Source organism: Mastomys coucha, unplaced genomic scaffold (genome assembly GCF_008632895.1).
Source record: "Mastomys coucha isolate ucsf_1 unplaced genomic scaffold, UCSF_Mcou_1 pScaffold19, whole genome shotgun sequence".
NCBI classification, from domain to species: Eukaryota; Metazoa; Chordata; class Mammalia; order Rodentia; family Muridae; genus Mastomys; species Mastomys coucha.
Window position 1 is genome coordinate 6583544 of NW_022196901.1, and position 14266 is coordinate 6597809.

Below are 14266 nucleotides of genomic sequence, written 5' to 3' on the forward strand. Positions count from 1 at the left end.
ACTGACATAAGATATTGAAGAGGGATTTGGGAGAAAGTTCCAGATGTACTCTGGACATTTTAACAATTTTCATTCTTCCCATCTGTAATGAAAGTTTTATGTCAACTTGACACAGGCTAAAGTCTTTTCAAAGGAGTAACTTCATTTGAGAAAATGTTCCCATCAGGTTGGCTGGGGTGCATTTTCTGAATTAGTGATTGATGTGAAAAGTCCAGGTCACCGGGTGGGGCCATTCCTGGGCTATTGGTCCTGGGAGCTACAAGATAGCAAGCTGAGGAACAAAGATAGTAAGCCATGAGGAACAGAGCAGTTTACAGCACCTGCCCATGGCTTTTTAGATCAGTTCCTGCATCAGGGTTCATACCCTTAATTCCTGCCCTGATTTCCCAGGATAATAAACCCTGCCCTCACCACATTGGTCTTAGTCATGGTCTTTTAACAATAGAATCCCTAAGACACTATCAAAGATCACATAATATCTTTCTGCTCTTTCATGTCCTCTTTCAGTAAAGTTTTGGTGATCTTTGTGTAGAACTGTTCCATCTCTTTCATTAATTTAATTTATATATTCTATTTTATTAGGAGCTACTATAAATGAGTTTTCATTTTCAACTCCATCATTATTATACAGAACTGCCAACATTTTTCAGATCTAGATTTTTATTTTTATATATAAAGTTATCATAATCCTCATCAAATTTCCATTGAACATATATACACATATATATGTATATACACATATATATTATATTTGTATATATTATACATATATATTATGCATATATATGTATATTATATATTAACAGATATTATTCATTCTTTAAAAGGGATTGTTTAATTTTCCATGACATGAATGGATCTGGATGATATTTTGCTACATGAAATAAGGCAGATACAGCAAAAAATATATTGTATTTTATCATCCATGTAATAAATATATAAATATATATGATGCTATATATACATATATACATATATATTCATCAAGAAGAAATTCTTAAGGCTACAGAGAGAATAAAACATCAGTGGTAACATTGGGGTTCAAAAGATCAGAGGCTTGTAGATCTCAGGACGGAAATCAGTGTATATGTATGATAGACATCATTAAAGATCTAATGTAGATCTTGAGGACCAAAATTAGTAAGATTGAACTTTATTACTGATTTTGTGAAATAACATTTTGGCTGATCTGTTATAAATATAAAATGATATATTAATCTGTTTCACTGTAGTCATAATTTGGTAATAATTTTATGATCACATCATTAAATAGCATTACAGTCTAGCTTTAAAAAGTATAATAATAAGAAAACTGAAGCTAAGTCTATAAATCCTGAGGAAACCATGTATAGTCAGCTCACTTTTATTTTCTTTTCATTTTTGGCTTTGCATTCTCCACTATCTATATGTTCCTTGAGGACACTGTCACTCTAAATTTTTGTCAACCTTTTTTTTGTTGTTGTTGTGCACATGAAAGACAAACAATAGCTATTTGCTTGGTGGTTTTTAAATGAAGCCTCAGGGTCTCTTTTGATTTGGTCCTTTTCTGTTACTACAGCTTTAGCCTTCAGAGAATATTTTTATTGACTCAACAGTATTGTGTCTTTACTTAGTTATTTAGTTAGAACATGCCATTCTTCCTAGGTCTTTTTGCATTTCTGATCTCCCTACTATGATAAAAGCAAAATATCTGTTCATTGCCTTTGATGGTATTATCTGCTCTGTGTTTCTGGGACATGTACTCTAAGAAAGGCACTTTCCATTTGAGTTTGACAACATCTCTGAGAAATAGTTTCTTTGTCTTCATATGCAATGTGCTTCCCTATAGGATGAGCTACACAGTATTTCCAAAACTTACTGAATCATTCATTAGTCTGTGGTTGTAGATCATTGTTTGGACAATGAGAAATTTAAATTTCTTTGAGGGGCAAGAAGGTTTTTAGTGTCTCATTTCCAAGGTCTTTTCCACTACTTTTTACCATGCATTCCAAAACAGCCAGTCTGAGCTTCTTCTTATTTCGGAGATGGGCTATCCCACATGTTTATCTTTGCTTTTCTGAGTCTGCTCTACTTCGAATGTCACCTGAGTATCATTGCTTATTCCACTTATACTTCTCACTTGTATCCGTGTTTTTGTAAGTTTATATTTATTATTGCACTTGTATTATCTTTCTTCTTGCCTGACATTATCATTTTACTTGCTCTGTCTTCACAAAATCACACAACAGTCTGCTTTTACAAATACACAATTCCATCTGTAGCCTGACATTTCTGAAGGCAACAATGGTGACTTAGTTGCTCCAGAACTGATTTTTGGTATATGCTGAATCAGTCAATTAATGGATTCCTTTTCAGCTGAATTGATATTTGGCTACAAATCTTGAACTAAAGAGAAGCTTTGCTTTTTCACTGGCTTCCATTCACACTAAATTGTTTGAGTGTAGAAATTTTGATCCTGGATACTCAAAATGAGCTATTCAGTAGCATACCATTCATTTAAGCTTTGTTCTTTCTAGTGTGGCACAGGGTACCCCTGCTTTTTTGTTGGATGCATGTAATTTAAAAGATGCACATCATTTTGAAAAAGTAAGTTTTAAGAATGAATAAATTATTCTTAATAAGATCCTGTGGTTGAACACTTGGTGATTATCAAAGGCTTTTTGACTTTTATGATTTAATATCCTTGTAAAACTCCACTTCAGAGAGCTCTAAGCCCATTTTTATTTAACAAACACACATGATATTTGGTATATATTTGAGTCTGAGCAATTTAGAGATACCAGCTTATCTAATTCTTATGAATACTCTACTGCACAGATCCTCCTGTGATCCATATTTTATAGATGACAAACCAGGCACAGGAGGTGCAGGAAGTGGCCAGAAGTGATACCATTAAGGAATAAGAATACAGCTGGGCCCGCAGGGTTTTAACTCTTGTGGGGCTCGGCTTTGCTATTTCCAGTTCATTCTCGGTTTCTATTATTTCAGTTTTGAGTGAAAGAATTTCTGAGTAGTTAAAAATACCATTCTATGAATTTTCTCAGGTGATTTGTGAAAAGAGTTTATCTAGTTAAATATTGTTCATAGGTTGGAATTTACTCTTTATAATAAAACCATGTGGTCATTTTGAGAAAGTATAAAGATTTTAAATGAAGAAAAGATTTTTGGGTAAATTATTGCTTTATTTATTTTGTATTTTTAAATATTTTTAAGATTATATTTCTTTTCCCATTCCCCTTTCTCCTTCCAACAGCTCCCAAATATATCTCCTTAACCCCCTTCCACATACCTTCTTCAAATTGGTGGAATTTTTTTTATGTGTGTGCATGTAAGAAAATATATGTGTAGGCACACACACACACACACACACACACACACACATACCTGTTGAGTCTATATTTTTCTGGTCAGGTTTCAGGGCTGATCACTTTGTATTGGATAACCAATAAGGAAGATTATCCTTGGGAGAGAATAATTCTCCTTCTCTAAGCAGTCATTAATTCCCTATAGGGAAAGAAAGAACAGCTGCTATATAGCAAACTTTCCAGGGATATTGGGGTCATGGACCTTAGAAAAGAATATACCACCACTTTATTAGAGAAGTCTAATTTCTACTGTATTCTAAATCTTATTCATATACCCAGTTATAAGTGTAGCTGCAACTTCTATTAAGCCTTTCTTTAATAAAATTATTGCTCTAAAAAGGAATATAAATTGGAATTATGTTTTAATCTTTGGCTAAGTGAAACTTCAAACAATAGGAAATCAATGTTAAAAATTGTTGCACTGGAAAGATTGGCAAGTATATTAGTTATGTAGTATCTATAAGCCCAGTAATTCTATTTAATGACAAACCAGTCAAAGCAATGGAGACTAAAGGTTGTATGTTACAATGGTATAAAGGAAAGAAGAAGAATGAGGAAGTGGGAGTCATCTCAAGGACATGACAGAGATCTGGGATGGGGAGGCATACAAGGTCAATGGGAACCCTATTGGTCATGGGAACCCAATGGTCAACCCTAGCTTTGACTCACCACATTAAGGATGTGAAACTTGAGGTGGCTACTTCCTGTAGTCAGATAGGAACACCATGGGAAGAACAAGCACACCAACTCACCCACAAAACTTTCAACACAAAATTTATCCTTGCTACAAGAAATGCAGGGCCAGGGGACAGAGCCGAGACTGAGGAAATGGCCAAACAATAACCAACCTAACTTGTGACCCATCACATGTAGAAGCACCAGTCCCTGAATGGAGCTTGGGGCTCTTACAGAGGAACTGGGGGAAGGATTGTGGTCCCTGAAGAGGATAGGCACTCCGCAGGAAGATCAATCAAGTCAACTAATGTGAACCTTTGGGGTTCTCAGAGACTGAACCACCAAACAAAGAGCATAGATAGGCTGGACCTAGCTTCCCCACCCTAACTCTGCATATATGTAGCCGATATGTAGCTTGGTCTTCATGTGGGTCCCAAAAAACTAGAGCTGGGGCTATCCCAAAAGCTGTTGATTGTCTGTAGCATATGTTCTTCTATCTCAGTGGGAGAGGATATGCCTACCACTAGAAAGACTTGACGTACAACAGTTGTAGGATACTCAGGGTGGCGTTTCACTCTCTCAGAGGAGAAAGGGAGAGAGGATAGGTAGAAAAATTGTGGGATGGGGTGACTGAGAAGAGATGTAGTGAACAAGATGTAAAATGAATAAATAGAAATTAAAAAAAAAGAAAAGAGAAAAGAAGATAAGACAGTAGGAGTGTAAGCATCACAGCAGAAAAGGGCTAAGTTCAAAGTGTTCACAATAGTCTTTCTATTAAAACGTAGTATAGATATAAACATTTAATAGTTTTAGAAAGGTGCTTAAAAGACAAGGGAACATAAATAAAGGATTGTGAAGTAAAAGAACTAGGAAAAAAACAGTGGAAAATTTACAGAGGCAAAAAGGAAACAATAGAAGTTATAGTCACAGAGCACTAAATATCTCCAGAAATTTTAAATTAGCATCTCATTTAATCACTGCCACATCCTTTGGGGTTTGCTGATACTATCATGCTTTTGCTTACAAGAGTTAGCTAAATTTGCAGATGTTTGTCTTCAATATTTGTTGTTTTTGCTACTGCCATCCTATTTTAGAGTACAAGACATAGCCTTACAGGCAACAACAAAAAGTAACAGAGCAAATAATTCTATCCTTTGGGGCTTCATTATTGCATTAGTTACAAATTACTATTAATATGTTCTAAATCTTTGTATCTCAAGGCAATGGATATTTATTATTCACAAATCCTGTGGATTAGCAATTTAAGTGTAATATAGCTCAATACTTGTAGTGTGGAGTCTCTAATGAAGCTATAGTCAGGATGTTAGCCAGTACAGTGGCTATCTTGTGTTCAATTAGGGCTGTTAAAGACTCTTCTGTGTTCATTTCCTGAGCTACCATGAGGCTCAGAATACCAATTCTCTAGCTCAGTTTTGTAGCTATTGAAGCCATCTCAATAACACCACAGCAGGGCAACTGATGACCTAATGTACAGAGATAGAGATAATTATAGTGATAGAGACAAAAGACCACGCTCTTTTTTTGTTTGTTTTTGTTTTTGTTTTGTTTTGTTTGGTTTTTTTGTGAGACAGGGTTTCTCTGTGTAGCCCTGGTTGTCCCAGAACTCACTTTGTAGACCAGGCTGGCCTCGAACTCAGAAATCTACCACCACCGCCTGGCTAAGACCACACTCTTTATAACCAATTGTTGAAGGTTATATTTCTTCATATTTGCATATTTTATTTGTTAGAAGGTATTAAGGCAGCCTATAATGAAAGACTGGAGCTTATGGACACACAAAATAAAAATAACAGGAATTGGGCATCATTGCAGGTCATTATAGTTTTACACTTTAGATTCATTACTTTTGTAATATTTGTAATGAATTTTTAAATTCATTACTTTTGTAATGAATTTGATCAATATTGTTTAATTTTCCTGAATCATGTTTCTGATGTCCTCATGATCAATCCTTATGTAGCAGACTTAGAGTTGAGAGAATGAATGTTTGTGGAGTCTGACATTTACTGCTAATCCTAGAGTGTAGAAAAACCATTTTGTCACTTTTTTTGTGGTGCCACTTTTAAGGTTTGTTGCAATGAAAGAATGTAAGAATTCGTCAAGATATCTCAAGATTAAAAATAGAATAAGAAGATTACAAAGACCTGGCTGTACTTGTTCTGTGAAGGCAAGAATCTCAAAACGACAAAACTAAATATTATTTAGTTAGTACAAAGGCATTTTGCATCAAGTAATTTACTGAATAATTTTTATAGAGTTTTAGAGTAACATCACATCAATCCTGGGAATAATCATATTTCATGGTGGAGAAAATGTAATAGACTATCATTATTGTTTCATGTTGACAAATAAAAGAATAATATCTAACTAATATTCATGTAGGGTGACTCATATAGTTTAGAATCATTCATCACAAGGATTCATTGATCAATAATTAATTTTTGAGCCCTTGCTGTGTGTGTTCTTACATTTACAGCATGTGACTTTACTGTAGAATTGTAAATGCAATTTCTTGGCTCTTTTCAAGTTTTACTTGTTTCATTTATATAGTTTATTCATCACTGATCTTGTAGAGAACCTACTACATGCACAATCTATCTGCTGTATTAATAGTATAAAGAGGGGGTACACAAATGCACCAATCTGTTCTCTGCTTTCTAGATTGACTTGATAGTCGATTTTAATTTGAGTCATGTATGTTTTTATAGCTCAATTATGGGTTTTTGTTCCTAGTTGAAATACAGCAGACCTAGACTGAAGTGTCTGTTAAACTACTTTTAACTCATCAGTGCACTATAATTATTGTAGTCAAACAATCTCAGTCTGAGGATGTCTATTTTTAGATCTGCTTTAGAAAGTGTTTTCTCTGGGCACTCTTCTCTCATTATACCAGGCTATATTTTTTGTGCTTTATATTCTTTGAACCATGTGGACTGTCTTCTAATGTTATTGCCCATATTTTAAAATACATTGAAGTACATTCAAAAATAAGCTTCATAAAGTAAAGTACATCACCATCTCATTATTTTATCTTCACATATTGAAATATATTTATTGAGTATCTATTATGTGCCAGGCATACATACCTCTAAGTGATTGATGTACAACTAGAGACAAAACACAAACTCCACTTTTATGAGGATTACATTTACATTTGTCAGACCATAAATAAATAAGTGTATAGTAACTTAGAGAGCCCAAATAAAAAAGAATATAGGGAAAACAATGTGATTGGAGAGATAAATGGATTAAGATAGATTTTTGATGTAACAACATTTGACGTGATATCTAGAAAATGGGTGGGAAAAGAAGAGGTGCAAAGACTTAACTGTGGCCATGTGCTTGATTTCCTGAAGGACCAGGAGACTTTTGGGACTGAACTCCCAGTATTTGGTAGGAACAGCTGGTGATTAGTTAATAAATATTCTTGTTGTTAGATTAATTTCAGTAAATAATATTGTTTATGTATTATTTAAATCATTATTGTTAGAATATCTTGATTAATACACTGAAACCCAGTTTACGCGCGCGCGCACACACACACACACACACACACACACACACACACCTACATACACACACACATTTAGTGTATTATATGGGCAGGCGAGCAAGGGCATCATGCCACCAGACAAAAGAACTGGTAAGGTTGACTGAGTCCAAACCCCTTGAAACTCGGAACTGAGTATGGTAGGTGAGGGACATGCCCTGCCAAACTCTATCTACTCTGGAATACATATCCATGACACCCTACTGAGAGGACCATAACAATGAGAGGACCATGATGACCAGTCATGTAGCCCCAGATCAGTGCTGAAGCCCTTCTCCATGCTAATAGAGGATTACTGGCATCTCAAACTGAGCCAGTTGGAAGCATCTACCCTGGGTACAATCCTATCCCTCTATGTTCACAAAGGCCTTTATGGAATAAAATGCATAAGTCATGTCATCAATCATCTGTTTCTGAGCTGTATTCCAACTAATCCACCATTAGTAAGCTGTGAACGGAAAGCCCAAGAATTGAGTAGTCGTTCAGCCTCACAAGTCTGGGTACCTATAAATGCTGGTATCCCAAAGACATAGGCTTCAATGACAAAAATAAAATAAAAATAAAAATAAAATAAAATAAAATAAAATAAAATAAAAATGGGTGTGGTAGTGAGGCGAGGTCAAGCAGGCAGAAAGGTATGAACCCTTCCTTCTTCCACTGTCCTTATATAAGTCGTTTTACTGAGCTATAACATTTGGAGAAGAGTTTTCCCTCCTGAAGCATTCATTGCTGAACCTTAGACCTGCCTGGCAGGCCAGGCTTATGCTCCTGCTTTTCCCTGCCTCTGCCCACCTGTCATTGCCCATTGCCACCTGCTGCTGCCACTGTCACTGCCCTTGCTATTGGCATTGGTGCTGCAATAGTAGCAGGTAGGTAAGACCCGGAACCCTGGCTATCTGTCCTGCACACAATTCCCTTCTGAGGGCAGTAACACTTTGGCCTTTCTGGCCAGAGTAGAGTCCCACAGAACTCCTGGTTAGGCAGAGGATGACACATGTGAACATACATATACCATAATGCAAATGTCATGCTCAGAGGACATCAGGCAGCAGTTACCTCATTTTGTCTGCCATGTAGTTTCCTGGAATTGAATTCATGTCAGGCTTGGTTGCTATCTCTTAATCTGTGAATTATCTTGCTGGCTCTAGTATTTTTTTTTTAAGATTTCTTTCCAAGTTATATCAGCATATGCCACAAGAATCTCCGAGTAGCATCCATATTTTTAAAAGTTTTATGGCTGGCTTTGACAAGGAAGAGAATAACTTACTGAGAATGATATTTTTTAAAGTGTGGCCATCACCCAGAACAACTGAATATAATTAGAAATACAAATTCTTGAGGCCCATCTCAAACCTATTGAATCAGAAACTGGAGATAACACTAAATTAGTTGCTTTTTACAACTATATTCATTCCTTTTTTTTAAAAGATAATCCAGCATTTGGACTTGTGCTAAAATCTCAGGATTTAACAAAGGATGTGACAACTCACATAGCCTCAAGACAGATCTCCATTTTAATGAGGTACCTAAAGACCTGGAGGCTTAGGCAATAAACTCCCCTTCCCAGACACTCCTCCCTGCAAAAGGTATTTAACCTCAGGCCTGCCCTGAGAAAGTGGGGTACAGTTTTACTCATCGACACTCCCGCCATGACAAAAAATGCCTTAAAACCACGAACTATCTCTTTTCATTGGATCTACCATGGGGAGCAATGGAGCAGGTCTTCGCCTAAAGAGCTACTGTCTAGTCTCTTTGGGCACTCCAAAGTCATATGATTTCTAAACTTTGCCCATCTGTGGTTCTATGTAAAAGCCACTGCCAAAAGAAGCTGCCTTGATGAGGGCTGAGAGCTTCACTTATCTATGGATATAAAAATAAGTATTAAGACAGCAGTTGGACATTATATTCATTAAGCCAAATAATAGTGGCAGTTTGTCTAGGGTCTATAACCACTGTAGCCATAAAATCTTAGGTAGGTTTAGAGTAGCACACCTGAGTTTCTTCCTACTGAGCAGGCCTTGAGTCCACACAGACAGTTGTTGGTTACCCTCATGATAACAGTGCTATTGTTACTTTGTAGTATTTTGGTGTGTAGGAGATTATTGGGATAATTTGAATGGGCCAATTTTAGTATAGAGTATTGAAGATAGAAGAGGAAGTTTCTAGAAAAGATGACGATAGGTTGGCCACACCAATGATAGTCTTACAGTCTTTGTAACCATGATTAGTTATATTTAAAAGTGTTTCATACAATTTTAAAAAAATAGAAAATTTTTAAAGAATTTGCTCGTTTCCTGTTTTTTAAAGAAAATGCTTGTTTCCTGTTTAGTTAAGTGTAATTTGATTGATCTCTAAGCTTGATTTCAACATTTGAAAATTTGAAATTAAAAAGTCATATATAATAAAAATGGAAGGTTGGTCCAGGAGCCTGCCCACCCTCTTTCTTTCTCTCAGTAAGTCAGTTACGTTGTGAAGGTATGTATATGGCATCACTCTTGTCCCAAAGATTTCCATATGAAAGTCATCATTCATTTTCTTTCACAAAACTTCAGCATTAATATGTACATAGGAGTTTCTTTTTCCTTTTCTCTTATCTTGGAATAATAATGACTGAAAAAAGTGAATCATGTGACCAGCTCAGAGGCACACTGAAAGGCCCAGCTTGAGCAATATGCTAATTCTGGCTTTCCTGTTCTTATCAATCTAGCAGATTCATTCAGACTTAAGAAAGCAGTGGGGAAGCCTTTTGTTGCACCACTGTACAAGTTTTTCTCTTATGTTGAAAAAAGTCAGCTTTTTCATAATGGCTTAACCAGAGGCGATACCCAATATTGTCTGTAAAGTGCAAGCAATATATCTTTGAAGCACTTGAATAATATTAATATTTTGGTAGAGTAGAGGAGAGAAAATAATCTATAAATGTAAGAATAATACAGTTTTTAAAGGAAATTTCCACATGCTATAGGATTGCATTCAGCTTGCAGATAAAGGGCTTCAGAAATGAAGAGTGCTTAAGTAGAAGAAAATACAAAAGCATAAAATCACTCCTGATGGCTACAGTCTGTGTCCTCATATGTTACTTATGTGTCTGAGTGATCAAAGCCAGGCTGAGTCCCACAGCCCAGCATCAAAAGCTTCTTGCATGTTTTTAAATGAACAATTTCCTTCAATGTCAGTCAACTTGATGATGTGCTTTCTTAATTTTCCTCTGCATTGTTATTTTTCAAGATAAATTTATACCATTGCTAGGGAGATAAACATAACCTTTTCAATATCATATCTTCCTCAGACTCCTGATACAAGAACATTTCTGTAAATGTCAAATTGCTCTCATTGACCATTTTTGTATAAGAAAACAACTTTAACAAAATTTGAAAGTCTGTTTTTTATATTTACTTTCAACCAACTCAAAATAATATCTCTTAATATATCACTAAACATGACAGTCATATATGAATTACTCAATTACTAATAGGATCAAACTAATTGTCCTTTTTCCTTTGAAAACATAAATGCTTTAAAATTATATTTATTACTTCTTGATATATATTAGACACCACAAGGAGCTGGGCACTGTTGGTTACTATATCACACTATGCTAGTGAAAATGTGTATATTTGCTAATTACTCCTGAAAAGATAAAATAAGACTACTAAATAAAAAATAAAGTCATTACATAACTGATTGGAGCTAAGCTTTATGAAAGGATAAAACAACTATATTAAGTTTTAGTTTAAAATTACATAACTGTGCTTTCTATGAAGGGTCTGATCACACACTCCCACACACATGCAATTCATTGAGTTGAGACATCACCACACACCTACACACAAAGAAACATCTCTTTCCTCTCCTCTTTCTTTAATCTACATTGCAGATAAGTGTGTCATGTCTTGATATCTGTCATGTGTTATTGAAATATTTACCAAATAGTGTTTGACTTGCTGGGTTTTGAAGGCAAGCTTCTAGTTGTAGTTATTCATAATGCATATGAATAGAGATAAGGTGTATACATTTGGGGAGCCTATTGTCTAGCACTTAAAGCATGATAATCAGGCAAACAAGCAAAAATAAACAAAAAGATAAAATATTTTAAAATTTAGGTAGAAAACAGGAAAATACAAGCAATCGAGATTGATTGTTGAGGCTTCTTTTGATGATTAGATAAGTACTGTACACACTAAAAGACAGAATATTTGAATCAAAACCTAAATGTTAGGATTGTACCAGTGAGGGAAAGGCTTAAATATAGTGTGAGGGGAGGGAAAACGGTTCAAAGCAAAACAAATAAAGAAGGCCACCATGGCTGGATTGCAGTGAGCAGAATAAGACCAGAAAATGCACATAAGACTGTAGGAGGTGGATTCTGGAGCTTTTGGGGGATATCTAGGGTTCGGGGTTTTCTTCTGCAAATGTTCAACCTTATGAGTATGCAAAAATGTATTTAAATTTCTCATGATTGAAGGTAAAGACTTGTGCCGGAGATGTTTGGAACAGACACCCTGAAGACATTTTCAAGATACAAGAACAATGACCATCTACACTGCCCACATTGAGTTTCTTAGTTTTTCTCTTTGCATAGCACAATAATGTTATTTCGAAGGCCTAAAATATTCCATTGGAATACAGATAGTTTAACTATTACAAAGTCTTTCTGAGAACATCAGTTACTTAATGATAGTATCAAATAGACAAAGATATTTTAAAAGACAAGATACTTTAATATATGAAAATCAAGTTTAGCTTCCTGTATTATGATGTAGTTAAACATCAAATCAAGCCAAATAACAACAAAAAGTTACACACACAACCAACCAAACAAAGGCATATAACACCAAAAAAAATAAAAATAAAAAATAAAAGAAAGACCCAACACTTACATTCACATGTTATATCCACTAGACCTTCAGGAATGGAAGCTTACTATCTGGCACATGACTACCAAGTAGGAAATGTTTAAAAAGATATAGCTTCTTGTTAGTTGGTATAGATCCTTGTATACTGATACATATTAAGGTTGTATTTTGTTACATTGGTATAGATCTTTGTATATTGATACAAAGATTAAGGTTTTTTTTTCTTCTTTTACAATACACTGTGGTTACATATTTTCAACTTATTTGAGGCATTGTACCTAAAAGATTCTTAGTAATGTAGTATAAGGTTCTAGTCTCTTTTTAAGCTGCTGTTATAAACTGTTTAAGTAAGTAATATAAATAAATAGACAGTCAAACTCATGGTCATGTTAGATACTAGTCTCTTTTATTACAGTATATGTTTCTTAAGTTAATCAAATAGTAATAGCTCAATCCAAAGTCTGCCTACTGACAGTGCTATGGTCAGGTAGATGGTCTTTAGAAAATTCAGAGACCTACAGAACATAGCATTTAAAAGTTTTCCTTTTTTTTTTTAAATTAATTTAAGCCTTTTTATGGTCAATGATATAGGTCTTCTTCGGTCAGCACTCCTATTTCTACTCCAAAGAAGATGACAAGCATCACAAAACCTCCATATGGAGTGGATTCAAATGTGGCAAAGTGCCTTTGGGCAAAAACTGATCTGGCTTCAACTACAGATAGAATACTGTACAAAATGGACAAACCTCATCATAGAGAAGACTCCTGCTAAGCATTTCGAGGACAAGGTAAGACAAGACCTTCATAGTTACTGCTTCACACAAGGTCTGTCATATATTTTAGGCCAGAAGGCTGAAAATGGATGCTCCCATGTTGTAGAGGCAATTTTAAGGGACTATTAAAGCACCCAAATATGTCTTTCATTTCTATAATTTTGGGAGATGCTTGCTCTGCACTTCCTGCATACTCAGGTAGCACTTATTGCTTTTCAGTCTCTGATGGGGTTGACATCTAAATAGTTCTAGTCTCATATTAATTTAAAGTGTTTAAGATTTAAATAGATGTTTAAAGTTAGTAATAAATGTTATAAAAAATGATTTAGATACAGAACTCTAAACTCTCCAAGATAGGATAGATACTAGAGTTCTTCATCCAAAGTTTCCAAATACAGATGGACTGGACATTGTAAATGTAATTCCTATATAAGAGCTTTTATAATTATTTCATATTTGTTATATCTCATTTATTATTGTAAGAGAAAGAGACTTTCTATTTAGTCAAAAAGGAGGAGATATTGGGAGTTGGTCTGGGTCTGTGTGTACAATTTCAAAATTCTGAACTCCAAGATCTGATTGGTACTGACAAGCAGATTCTCTCAACAACCAGCCATTGTTGTGAAACCCCTGTTCCTCAATTTAAAGCTATTGGTTAAATAAAAGGTACTACAGATGATTACTGGGCATGATAGAGGTAGGTGGGATTTCATGCAGGGCTGGGAGGAATCAGATAGGAACCACAGGGAGAGAAAAGCAAGAAGAAGAGAAGAGAAGAATGGAAGGTAAAAACAAAAACAAAAACAAAAAAACAACAAGTGGTGTCCATTAGCTGAGATGGACCAGTAGCACATGGTTGAGTGAAATGTCCCCTGATGATAGTCTGTTGGAGAAAAAATAACTATGGCAAGACCCAAACAGCAGGTACTTGGGGAGCACTGCTGGGAATTAACAGTCTAGCATATAGTAAATTAGATTAGAGATAATTTGCCCAGTTATTGTGCTAACACTGATTTTGAAAATCCA